The sequence below is a fragment of the Zonotrichia leucophrys genome, chromosome 4 (genome assembly GCF_028769735.1).
Source record: "Zonotrichia leucophrys gambelii isolate GWCS_2022_RI chromosome 4, RI_Zleu_2.0, whole genome shotgun sequence".
Taxonomy (NCBI): Eukaryota; Metazoa; Chordata; class Aves; order Passeriformes; family Passerellidae; genus Zonotrichia; species Zonotrichia leucophrys.
In genome coordinates, this window is record NC_088173.1 from 35,964,188 (window position 1) to 35,976,355 (window position 12,168).

Sequence of the window (12,168 nt, forward strand, 5' to 3'; positions counted from 1 at the left end):
CTGACTTAATTGCAGCAGGGGAAAAAGAAGTTCTACCAGAAGGACAGGCAGCTGAACCACTCACAACTTACAGCCTGCAGGGATGAGCCTGGATAACCAAGGAGGCTCTTTCTGCTTCTAAATACTCATTGATCTATTCACTGCATGCTGAAAAACTTCAGGCTTTTATTCTGTACCAACAAACCGTGCTGTCATTTAGGTTGCAGCAGATATTTATCCCCTTCCTGCCTCTCCTCAAAGACATGAATAGTTTTATGAATGCAAAGAAAATACCTGTGAAAAAGAAAAGGTCTCACCATCAGTGGAGCCCAAGCTGAACTAAACAGAGCAGGCCTGGAAAATCTTCAGTTCTCCATAAAGATATCATATAGAGGCAACACACATGGAACACAATACTTGATGGCTTATTTGTTTTAGCAAAAAAAAATTATTATCAAATTACTTTGAAATGTTTACACTGCATGTGAGGTTTTTCTCTATTTATTTGTTGTGTGCAAAATGTGGTCATCTTTTATCTTCACACAGAAATCTTGATTTTTACCTTTATCCAAAGTTACCAACTCTAACCCAAAAATTAATTCAGTGAAAGTGCTTAATAGGACAATAGCACTAAATTCCTTCAAAATAGCTCGAGAAAATAAGGACTATTAAGACATGGGAATGATGGCTCAGATAGGGTTTAAGTGATCATCTAGTAGTTGCTAAGCCTAATTTAAATACAAGAAGAATATCACGTTTCATCAGCTTCCATCTTCAGATTTAAGAGCTTCTCAAGTCCTCATTTATACCTGAAGTGTCACTGGCACATACATTAAAGCTGACAAAATCCATTTACTGCAGCAAGCTGTTCAAGTTCATCTCCTTATTTTCTCCAATCATGTTAATTTTCCTTTAGTGTTCTTTGTTTATAAAAAAAGAAACAAACAAGCACTTTGTGTTTATTAGTCTGAAGTTCTTCCACAAACATTTATGTGCATTTAGGAGCTGCACTTGTGAGCATTGCTGGCATTCAGTCCAATTGTTCTTTAAAATTGCCAGCATCTCTGATCCTCTGGACAGTGCTGCCCCCCATCTCACAAAAAACCCAAATCACCAGCCTTATAAAATGACCTGCCCCAAACAAACACTTTTCCATAAAGGATGCTCAAAGTCTTATGAAGCCTGCAGCCATTTGATGTATAAACAGAAAATTAAATGAGAGCTTTATCTGAGGCTCCTAGGCATTACTGTTCAAGGAAAGACATGCATCCTTTCTCACCCTCCCTCAGCCATGGGAAGAAACTCTGCAGAAGACAACCCACACCTTTTCCAGCATCCTCATTATAATCCTATTTTTTTTCCCTAAGAAAAGTGGAACTTTTTCCTGCTCCTGTCTGGGAAGCAGAGACAGCAGCAACCAGCACTGGTTTCCTGCCCCTGCTTGGGCCTCAGGTCCCATGAAACACATATCCTAACACATCTGCCACCTCACTTACATGTGTGTGAGTCTGACCAGCTTGGAAATATGGGGAAGGACAGGAGGGAGTCAGACATAGAAAGAAATGTCAAAGCAGCCTCATATCCTCAACACACAGATTAAAAAAAAAAAAAAAAAAGTATTTTTCAGGGGCTTTCTCATTAGGGAAAGAGTATTTTCCCCCAACTTAGGCAGAGCCCTCAAAATCCATTTACTTTTCAGAGAATCACTCAGAGTGGTCACACCAGCCCATCCCAACAGACACATGAAGAAAAACAAGGAAACTTCTTAGATAGTGTCAATTCATCACTGCATCTTAACCCCCTTGCTAGATAAAGCACAGCACCTCACAACAGCAGAAATACTGGGCTGTGTCCCTCACTGGTGTTAAGGAGCTGCCCTCTGGTGATTTATGCTGGCTGTCCTTGCTCCATCCCGCTGTATTTTCAGTGCTGTTAAGAACACACTCCTGGTAAAAAGCTTCAGAAATTCCCTGTGGTAACATGACTATTTCTCATTCAGCTATATCCTATCTGCAGGTATAAATCCCACTGTCTCTGCACCACCACCCCACAGCCATCCCTGGAATCCCAGTACCCCCCAGTACCTTTACAAGAGTCAGTTTTCCTTCTTTTGTTCCTTTTTCCCTGTAGTCTCACCTTTGCCCAAACTCACCTGTCTCTTGAAGGGAGCCCTGCTCATCTCTCCTCTGTCTTTCTTTGCCTCTTCTTCCTTGGGAGCTCAGCAATCAGGTGAACTTGAAACTGGCTCATTGCTGGAATTTTTCACCCTCAAAGACCTGTAAAGTACATTAAATCTTTTCTTTTAATTTGGTGGTTGCACTTCTATGTGAATGAAGGCCTACAAGGGACCTGAACAATGGGCATCTCTGCCAGCCATACCTCATACCATGCATGGCTTTGAGCAGAGACCTAACTCTAAAACCTTATACTACATCCTAGGTCTTATTATTTTACTTAAAATAATGGTGCTTTCCTGCCTTCTCTATCACCTCTCTGCTGTGCATCTTCCATAAAAATCTTGGCTCTCCAAAACATTCATTTCTGTATCAAGCCTGAGCTTGCCCCTTCCTCTCACACCACAAGCCTTGCTGGGATCTCTCTCACTGTCAGACCACATGTGTGAAAACACAGTTTGCTTCCAAAAATGATGCTATTAGGGGACATCTCCTCTCACTTACAAGAGGAAAGAAAAATTAAACAAAGTCCACCAAATGAAGGGATTTTTTGCCCCTTAACTTTTTTCTTTATTTTCCCAATAGTTTCCTTTTTCCTTTACTTTTTTTTCCCCTTTGCATTTATTCAGGGCTCTTCTCTTCCTGCTGCTGTCTTCAAAACTGTTATGCTCAGATCACATGTAGATCTATCTACATGTCTGAAGATAAGCACCAACAGAAGTGCTCATAAAATCAGCACCCTGATGAGATGAGATCATTTCACACATGCTGTTTGTTTCCTGTTATACTCAGGAATTTACAGTGGCTGCTGGCCACTATAAATACTGAACCATCAAGACAGCTTTTTCATATATTTCACTGCAATAGTCATTGCTGCATTTTTGTCCTTAGAGTAATTTGATTTGTTGTAATCGATTTGGGTGGGTTTTCATTCTTAATTAACTGCTGTTATGATGCAATGATGCAATCCCTCTTCACAAACCAGAGGCCAGAAATGAAATTCAGAACAGGGTAATAGGAAGGGGATGGAGGAGAGCCTTACCTGCAGGAAGGTGAAGCAGTGAGCTGAGGAGCCAATTAGCCACGCTGTTGATTGGTGTGCTCTCATTAGTACTGTAAGGGGACAAGCTCAATCTTCTCAAGCTTGTGGCCAGCACCCTGCAAAATTTGTAAGGCTTAGTAAAAAGGACACATATCAGTAAGAGCTCCCCAGTGCTGTTTTGGCAGACCCCGCCTTTTGCTGGCAGCTGGGCAAATCTGCCCATCACTTGGTCAAGTAGTGGAAAGCTGAGCGATGGGACTTTACAAACACACATGCACTGCCACCACTGCAAAATCCTCACTTGCAGACAGAGCCCCCAGCTGCTCACAGATGCACAGGGCAGAAGCATCTCCCACCATCAGTCTGCCAGTCAGGCCAGCCCTGATTACCTGGAATTATGCTGTTGTATCTCTGCTCTTTTTTTGTTGTTGTTGGTTTGTTTTCATAAGACTATTAAGACCACTTAAAGTTTCTTAGCTGGAACCCTTTTCCATTGCTAATCTTGATTTTGGGAGTGGACTAAAACCACGCTGTCACAGACATCTTTTATGAAAATCCTTTCCTTAGGACTTTTCCTCCTGAGAAGCTGAGAGGCCTCAGGAACAAAATACAAACAATGGTTATCTCCTGCTGTGGAATGCAACAGGTGGATCTGTGATTGGTCTCATGTGGTTGTTTCTAATTAATGGCCAATCACAGTCCACTGTCCGGACTGTCTGTCCGAGCCACAAGCCTTTGTTATTATTCCTTCTTTTTCTATTCTTAGCTAGCCTTCTGATGAAATCCTTTCTTCTATTCTTTTAATATAGTTTTAATATAATACATATAATAAAATAATAAATCAAGCCTTCTGAAACATGGAGTCAGATCCTCGTCTCTTCCCTTATCCTCAGACCCCTGTGAACACAGTCACACCATACAAATTCTTCCAGCATACATTAATTGTGAGTGTTATTTCAGAGATGCCTTTTGAAATTATTGTTGTACAAGTCAGAAGGTTCTGTAAGCTCAGACTTGAGATGAAAAGACTTTATTGGCAGCACTCTAAAATTCTCCACTGCTTTTGCAATGCTGTAGCAGCTGCTACTGTATAGATACAAGGCGTGTTCTGTTAGTCTTTTCCTGGTATTTCTGCTTCAATCAGATAACAGTAAATGCAAAAACACCTATGTATACCACCTGAGGAACTAAACCAGGTATTATTGATCATAAACAGCACCTAGTTCACCTTTCTTTTTTTTTTTTCCCTCCCCATGAAAAAAACCAGTCTCCATGAAAACTAGGTGTTTCAATCAAACCAGAAAAAGGTGTGCATTTGGAAATTATTTTTTGCATGGGTTTTGGCACCCTGTGGTTCAAATGCAGTGGGTTGTCATTCTTTACTGCAGAAAAAGCTCTAAGCTAGTTTTTATGAGGCACCATGGTCAGGATGTTCATGATACCACTGACCTCCCTCCCTGCTCCTGCTCAGGAGTCAGGAGTGGCTACACAGATCCAGCCAGGTAATTTCTGTATCTGATCTTTCCTGTTTACCCCAGAAATGCAGTTTCCATAGGGTAAAAGAGTATTTATAAATTAATTTCTTTGTGGATTTAAGCCACAATATTTCTGTTTCCCACTAGAACATTCTAATACACCATTTTCCACAGGGGAGGAAAATAATCTTGCTAAAAAAAAAAAAACAAACCCACAATACTTTTATAATCAGTCCTAATAAATAGCTCTGTGCACAATCTTCCTTTGCCTAGAATGTATAATATTGTGGAAGATTTTTTTGTCTAGTTTCAAGCAGATAAGCTGAGCTGAGCTAAGATAATGGTAAGTTCTCTAAAAATCACAGCCTCCAGGACATTAGCAATTTTTTATCTTTTATGGGGCTGTCCAGGTGAGGAGTAGACAGTTGTTCCCATCTGAAACATTAATGGATTTGCAAGGAAGAAATAATAACATTAACAAACTACTCAAGGCAATGTGTTGTAAGGAGCATAAACAATGCTTTCCTCTTGGAAAAATATATTTCTGATCCTGGGTTTCAAAATGTGGCATATCTGTGAAGGAGGCACAGAACAAATAGAGTGCAGACACTCTTGCCCTGTTTCAGACCTGAAAAAATGCTGTTTAATTAAAAATTAATTAATTAATTAAATTAAAAAGAGGAAACCCTTGCATCTCCAATGAGAAGCTGATCCTCTCTTCTTATTTCCTTTTGCCTCTCCAATTCCTTAATAACAGATGGCCACAGAGGTGTTAATAATATTCCCAGCATGCCCAATGGCAATCCTGAGGAGATCTATATGCTGCTATTTACATTAATTGGCAACATTGCCCCGATGGACAAGCTATTATCTTCCTAAGCTTTAGTTGTCTCTGTCTGAATACTTATCTTTATCCAGCCAGTAAAGTCAAGGTCCCACTCTATTGTTTTCTTCCACAGAGGGTGATTTATTTGATAATGTGGTTTCAAACACAATCTCTTCCTAAATTATCCTATCCATTCCATTATTTCTTTTCTATTATCCTGGAAGTCCAAAAGGCTAGGTAAAAAAATTAAGTGCCAAATTCACTGTAAGTTTAGGAACTCAGACTGACATCTCTAAATCCTTTTGATGAGATTTTGTGATGTCATTCTGTCTTTCCAATTAACTTGGAGTGGTGTACTGGTGATAAAAAGATTTGGCCAGTATTTGTCTTCCAGATATTGAGTAAATACAAGTCTCTCTACTTCATCGACACTTAGTCTTTGTTGCAGAAGTAATGAATATTTTTTTATTTGATAAAGGTCATGCTTACTTTCTTTCCGTGCCACAAGAACACATTCTGTATGTGTGGAAAGTGTCATAACTGAAGAAAAAATAAAATAGTCTGGAAAAGGACTAGTCAAAAATGCTCTTGGGGAAAGCAGTTACATTTATATTATCAGGACAGGCAAGTCTTTTAATGCTGTGATACTGTCATAGCAATTCAAACCTAAGCCACTTTATAAATATTAAATTCCTAAGGAAATGGAAATTCATGGTGTACTAGTTTCAGAATGTTACTTCCACCTGTCACTTAGATCCTGAATGAACAGTCTCTGAACAGCAAAGGACTTTTCCAATATTAAGATGTAGGTGTCAGGTATTTCCTTGTAGCTATGTATAAGAACTTCATTTTTTTTTTTTTTTTTTTTTTTGTTGCTCTGCTTTTCTCCTGAAGGATATGTAATCTGCTTTCCTCTCAGCATCATTTTCTGCTCACAAGAAGTGAACTGTGGCCCTGTTCTGCTGTTGTGTATCTCAATCAACATCTAACACCTAAGAATTAACAGAAATTAATAAAAATAACTCTCCTGGCTATTCAAGGAAGAGCTGATATTTGAAGCCAACACTCTTTGTTGACCAGTGCTCAAGGCCAAAAAACAAACCTGTTTTGCCTGGCTAGCATCATAGCAAACAGGCTGGAATGTGTGGATCCTGCAACATTGCACCTTTGGCACTGTTCACTAGACTGTGCTCAAGACAAGCCATCACAGAACAGGCAGAAAGGCTGGCAAAATTCAGCTTGAGATCTCTGCAAAAATACCTGTGGCATCATCCCAGAAACAGCCGTACAGAAATGTCCTTTTGTTGTCATATGTGTAGAGTTACTCCTGAGGAGACCTCTGACTTGCCTGAGCAGCATGTGAGCACCTGCCTGAAGAACAGCTCTTAAAAGTCTCGTACAACTCATGCCTTTTACTAACACAGTCCCCGGGTGCACTTAGTTTGCCCCTTTCACATATTCACCCTGAAGGACTTAGTCTATTTATCTGTGTAGTGCTGAGTGAAACTCTTTGTTACTGCCTTAAAAGCTGTGAAATAATGCCTTACTACTTCTTGTCTGGGGTGAGAGCCTTTCTCAACTTTCAGACAACATTTTGCAGACAGCCAAGGAAAGATCTGTGTGCTCAACATCTTGTAATAACTTGAAATCTTTGCCTCGAACCCACAGCTTTCTCAAGAGCAGGGTCACTGTACTGAAGCAGAAGAGAGCAAAGCCCCAAGCTATCAAGCAGAGTACAAGCAGATTAGGAAGAAATGAAATTCATCAATACAGTGCCCTCTTGGTCAAAAGTTCACTGAGAGAGAAGGGAGCTGTACAATGCACCCATCTCCTTTTAATTGGCTTGAAGCTGCTTCCTGGCACGCTCAAGCAGATGTGGTGTCAATGGAAGCCATGCTAAGGCAGAAACTTTTAATTATTTTAAAATAGTCCACTTCATCTTTAGGAGCTGTGGTTAGGACTCAACAGAGAGAGAGAAAGAGAAAATTAGAGAAAAAAAAAGAGAGAACAGGCTAATCTTTTCTGGAATAAATCTCTGAATTCACTTCCAAAACTCTTGTGTCCAGCATTATTAGTGCAAAGGTAAGTTTTTCAGCAGCACAAAGGAAGAAATAAAAATGCTGTGAACATTTTTGAAGCCATGTATATTTGTGGCTGACTCATTGTGTGATTACATGGGATTTATTTATCTCCTTAACTCAAAAAATTGCATCTGTCAAGAGAGAAGAAAGCAGGCAACACAGAGCTTATAATAAACCACAAAACAACTGGCTGTGGATTGGATATTTGAACCATTAGTTATAAGGCAGAAGTTAGACTGGAATACTGTCACATACATATGACAACTATTATTTTTGAGCAGACATAATCTCCTAGATAACTGATGGACAAACAAACAGCAGCTAAAACAATTAAACCTGTTGCTCACCATGAGTAGGTCTGCAGTCGATAACATGGGTTAAAATTATTTTCATTACCTTCAACCTCCCAAAGTATTGTGTGGGGAAGCAGAGAGGGATGTGCACTTTTGCTGAAGTACAGTTGCTGTTCTCTGAGCCTCTTCTTCCCTCTGAAAAGGGCTGTGCTAAGATAATGGTAAGTTTTCCAAAAATCAGAGGAATGATTCTGAGGGGCTGCTACCACAGGGCAAAGATGTGTTGGCACTCTGAGTCCTGGGTGGCAGGGAGAGTCCAGAAGACACTTAAGTAACTGAAAGAAAAAAGAAAATGTTTGAAGACACAGAAAAGAACTTTGCAGTTCTTTTTGCAACCAAGAGGCAACTAAAAAGCTGCTGGCCAGAAAGAAAACCCTATGCAACAACACTCTATACAGGGCAGAAATGCTTTTATAAACTTTGTTGATTGAATTTTCTCCTACATCTAACAAAGCCTAAAAGCTGAAAATAAAAGTCCCAGGATGTGCCTGGGATCTGTTCCTTTAAACCTACAGTTCTGGAAGGTTCTTCTCATCTTAGAGATGAGACCCTTGTGGAGTGGATCACAAGCCCATGATATGTTCAAATGGCAAGTTTTAAACTTTGCTGGAGATACCCCATGTAATGATAAACATCATGTAGTTCTTAGCATGGACTATAATTTGTGACTAATGAGGAGTTAGTTAATAAGTGTTAAAAGGCAAAACCAACTTTCACTCCACTATGCTGTTAAAAGTTCTTTCACATGCTGATTTGTCATTACTCTCAAATATTTTATTGACCCAACCTTTTCGGCATGGTGAAATTAAGTCACAACTGTTACCCTCTGGCAGAATGCAGCTCCATGTCCTCCTACATTGTTCTGGTACCTATAAGAAATAGAATGCAAAAAAAAAAAAAAAAAGAGATTACTGTTGGCATAACTTACCTCCTCCTGGTGATAGAGGGCTTTATATTCTTGAGTTCAAAAAGAGATTGAGACTAGCCCAGTGAACTTTGACAGATCCCAACCTGCCTTTGTTTTCAGTCTTGTGAAGCAAGAGTGAGATCAGAGGAAATACTTATTGCTAATAAAATATTGATGTATTACAATAAAAAAAAATCTGGCCAATTATGAAAAACAGCCTGCTTGTTGTGTTTTTGCAGGGCTCCTCTTGGTACCTGTGCCCACTGGGATTTAGTTTAGCACATCAAAGTGTCTGTCAGGATCAGCATTTCTTCAAAGTGCTAACAGGATCAGTTGAACACTAATTCCCATTCGGTGCACATGTGTGGAGCATGCTAGAAAAACATTTCTCATTAAAAAAAAAAAAAGACAAATTTGTGCTGGAAGGGGAAATAAGACAGAAAAAGTAGGAAAAATCCTGATGGCTAGAACTTAAACAACCTGACAGAATTAATGACCAGTTGTTACAAAGTCTCCACACATTCTCTCACATGACAAATACCTTCTTTTTAAAGCTCGAAAGTTACCTGTAACTTTTGGCAGCATGATGTAGCCCTGTACCATCTCAGACAAGTGTCATATCTGCAAATGTCCCCAGAACAGACACCTTCAGGCAAGCCCTTCTGCACTCTGCAGATCATCTTGTCCATCCAGATGGAGGAGAAGGTGCTCTCCTCCTCATGGGCTCTCTATCCTGACACCACATTGAGTAGCCAGCTGTGCTGAGGCACCCAGATGGGTCTTGGTTGGTGCCTAGGTACATCCAGTGATGCCTGAGCCCAGACTAGTAGCCCACACATCTGTTCTGAGCACAAACCTCCTTGCAAAGACAGCCCTGGTGGCATGGGGGAGACTGGGCTAAGAGCAGCCCTGATGTGTCAAGTGCAGGACATCCTAAAGCATTCAGAATTAGGGCACTGCTTCCCACTAAAAAGCTCATAACCATCCTGAAAGCTGAACTGCTCAAGGCTATAAATAACTGGTTTCCCTTTTCCCCCGTGACTGTTACTGCATTTCTTCAAGCTTCTCAGTTTAAAGTAAGCACAGACAAAAACAATGCACTCAAAGGTGCCAAACTGTACATAAGGGAAAGGCATGTGCAAGAGTGCAAGCTATTCCTGCAAGTCTGACAGACTCACACAATGTTTCCCTCAGTTCAATAATAAATAATCATAATACTCAAGGCACACGTATTACATTAACAAGGGCTGGATGACATAAAAAAAAGATGCTCTTTTTTTTTTTTTTTGGTTGCTGAGACTTAGTTACACAAACTACTTGCCAGAACTGACAGCTAGAAAGGATACGGAATGCATCTTCCTGGATCTTGGGGGCCTTTCATCTAATTTCCAACTACTGCAGATGCCTCTCGTTTCGCTGCTCTCTTCTTTTGACCCATTTAAGTTGATATGGCTTCTGGAGTTATGGGATAAGGATCAGTAGGGTAGATGGAGAGATTGCAGCTGAGTGAGGACCTTCTAACCCAGAAGAAAATCCAATAACTTGACCAAGGTGCAGCTAAGGCCAGAAGTCTGAGCAATAAGGATGGCCTGAGGGTGTCCAGTGGTCAGGAATGGTCAGGGATCTTCAAAATCATCAAGCAAGGAGCAAGGCAAAGAAACACTCTTGTTAAAGGGAAACCACAGAGAACAAAATATAACTGAGTCCAAAATAACACAGATAAACCAGGTGTGAGGAAGAAAAAGCCTTCAGCAGCAGAAAGCAAGAATAAAGACAAATAAAGACAAGAATAAAGACTAATCTACAGAAAGGCAGCTACAACCAAGTAGTGGATTGAGAAGCCCAGAGAAATTGCTCTTGCCAGGGGAAGTTTTGTCAGACTTTTAAATGACAAGAGAGGCAACATTTTAGGCTCCCAGGTTCATTGTTCTCTCAGGTTGTGGAGCATTGTAGATCAGGACATAAGCAGATGGCTCCTGGCCCCTTTGGGCAGAACATCTGTTATCCATGACAGCAAAAGTATTGACCCGTCTGTGACAAGACTGTGTCACTGGGTGAATTTCAATTTACTTTGAATATTCACTGAAGGCAAACACATCATAATGTACTCTTGTTCTTGTCCCACATCTTCTCACATTCTTTATGGTCTCAGAGATCCTGGCAGCATCCAGTAGTTGCTGCTCCCAATTCATCTTCCTTTCCTTTTCCTTCTGGCTTTTCTTCCAGCTCTGGAAATCAGTGCAGCCATTTTCTTTCGCTCCACACACATGGCTTTGCATTTTAGACAGAAAACCACACTGGCATTAACGTTGAGTTTGTTTTATTCAGCTGTTTTCCACTCCCATATGTACAAAAAGCTGCTTTTAATTCTCACCTCTCATTCTAATGTTTATATATGCCTCTGCTTTTCTGATTTATACTTGCTTTATGACCTTCTGCTCAGTCAGAAAGTTGGCAGGTATTTGCTGCATTCCTATGAGGAATATTTCTCTTATCTTCAGCAAAACTGCACTGGAGATTATCTGGACTGCAGGAGATTTTTATCTGGATTATACCTATGAACATGCTGTCCCTGTGAAAGAAATGGGAGAAATTTTACTAGTGCAGGACCACTTTCTGGGCCTGGATTTCTCAGTCAGTTTCAGAAGCTAATGAATAATGAAGACTTGCCTCAAACAACAGAGGCCAACAGGTGAGGAGGAGAACAAATCAGAGAGGGAGCGAGGGAAGCAGGAATAGTTTTGCCTTCAGAAATGAATGCTGAGAGTAATATCGTACTCTGACACTTTACTGGCCACAGCTGGAAAACATTCTGCTGCTTTTTAAATATGAAAGTCATTGTATAGTTATAGTTCATAATCATGCACACCTTACATTTTTAACATTGCCGGGAAGACTGTTTAAATGTCTCAGCACAGAGGGAGTGTTTGCCATAATACTGTCTCCTGAAGAGACATAGCCCACAAAGATCAGGATGGTCTTTGCTGCCAACTGTCCTTTTAGCAAATGAATTCCCATCTGTGTGGGGTGAGGGCTGTGCTGAAGAATTTCACAGAAGGATCAGTAGATAATTCTCTACCAGAATTACAGTTAAATAAAATTTGGTGTAAACTCAGTCTGTCCAGCTTAGACACCAGCTCCTCAGTTTTGCTAACTAGTTTGCCATAGTTATCATAGTTACACACACGCACAGTGCTTTGTATAATTTTCTTTAACTTTTTAAATTACTGAGAACAAAAATAGTACATTAAAGTTCAGATTTTGCACACAGAGCTGCTAACAGTAAGGCTTCCCTACTGATTTCATGCCATTTATGCTCAGCTGTCCCTTC

The 12,168-nt window shown here is 40.3% G+C and overlaps 1 long non-coding RNA gene across 1 annotated transcript in view; it reads right to left on the minus strand.

The window, feature by feature from the left end:
• Positions 1-12,168, minus strand: part of LOC135447393 (uncharacterized) — a 36,494-nt gene that overhangs the window by 2,213 nt on the left and 22,113 nt on the right. Inside the window, exons 2-6 of the long non-coding RNA XR_010440093.1 lie at positions 9,404-11,409; positions 8,718-8,799; positions 7,974-8,205; positions 3,196-3,311; positions 2,132-2,255 (exon numbers count right to left, since the gene is read on the minus strand). This is a non-coding gene — a long non-coding RNA (uncharacterized LOC135447393). The remainder of the gene's footprint in view (positions 1-2,131; positions 2,256-3,195; positions 3,312-7,973; positions 8,206-8,717; positions 8,800-9,403; positions 11,410-12,168) is intronic.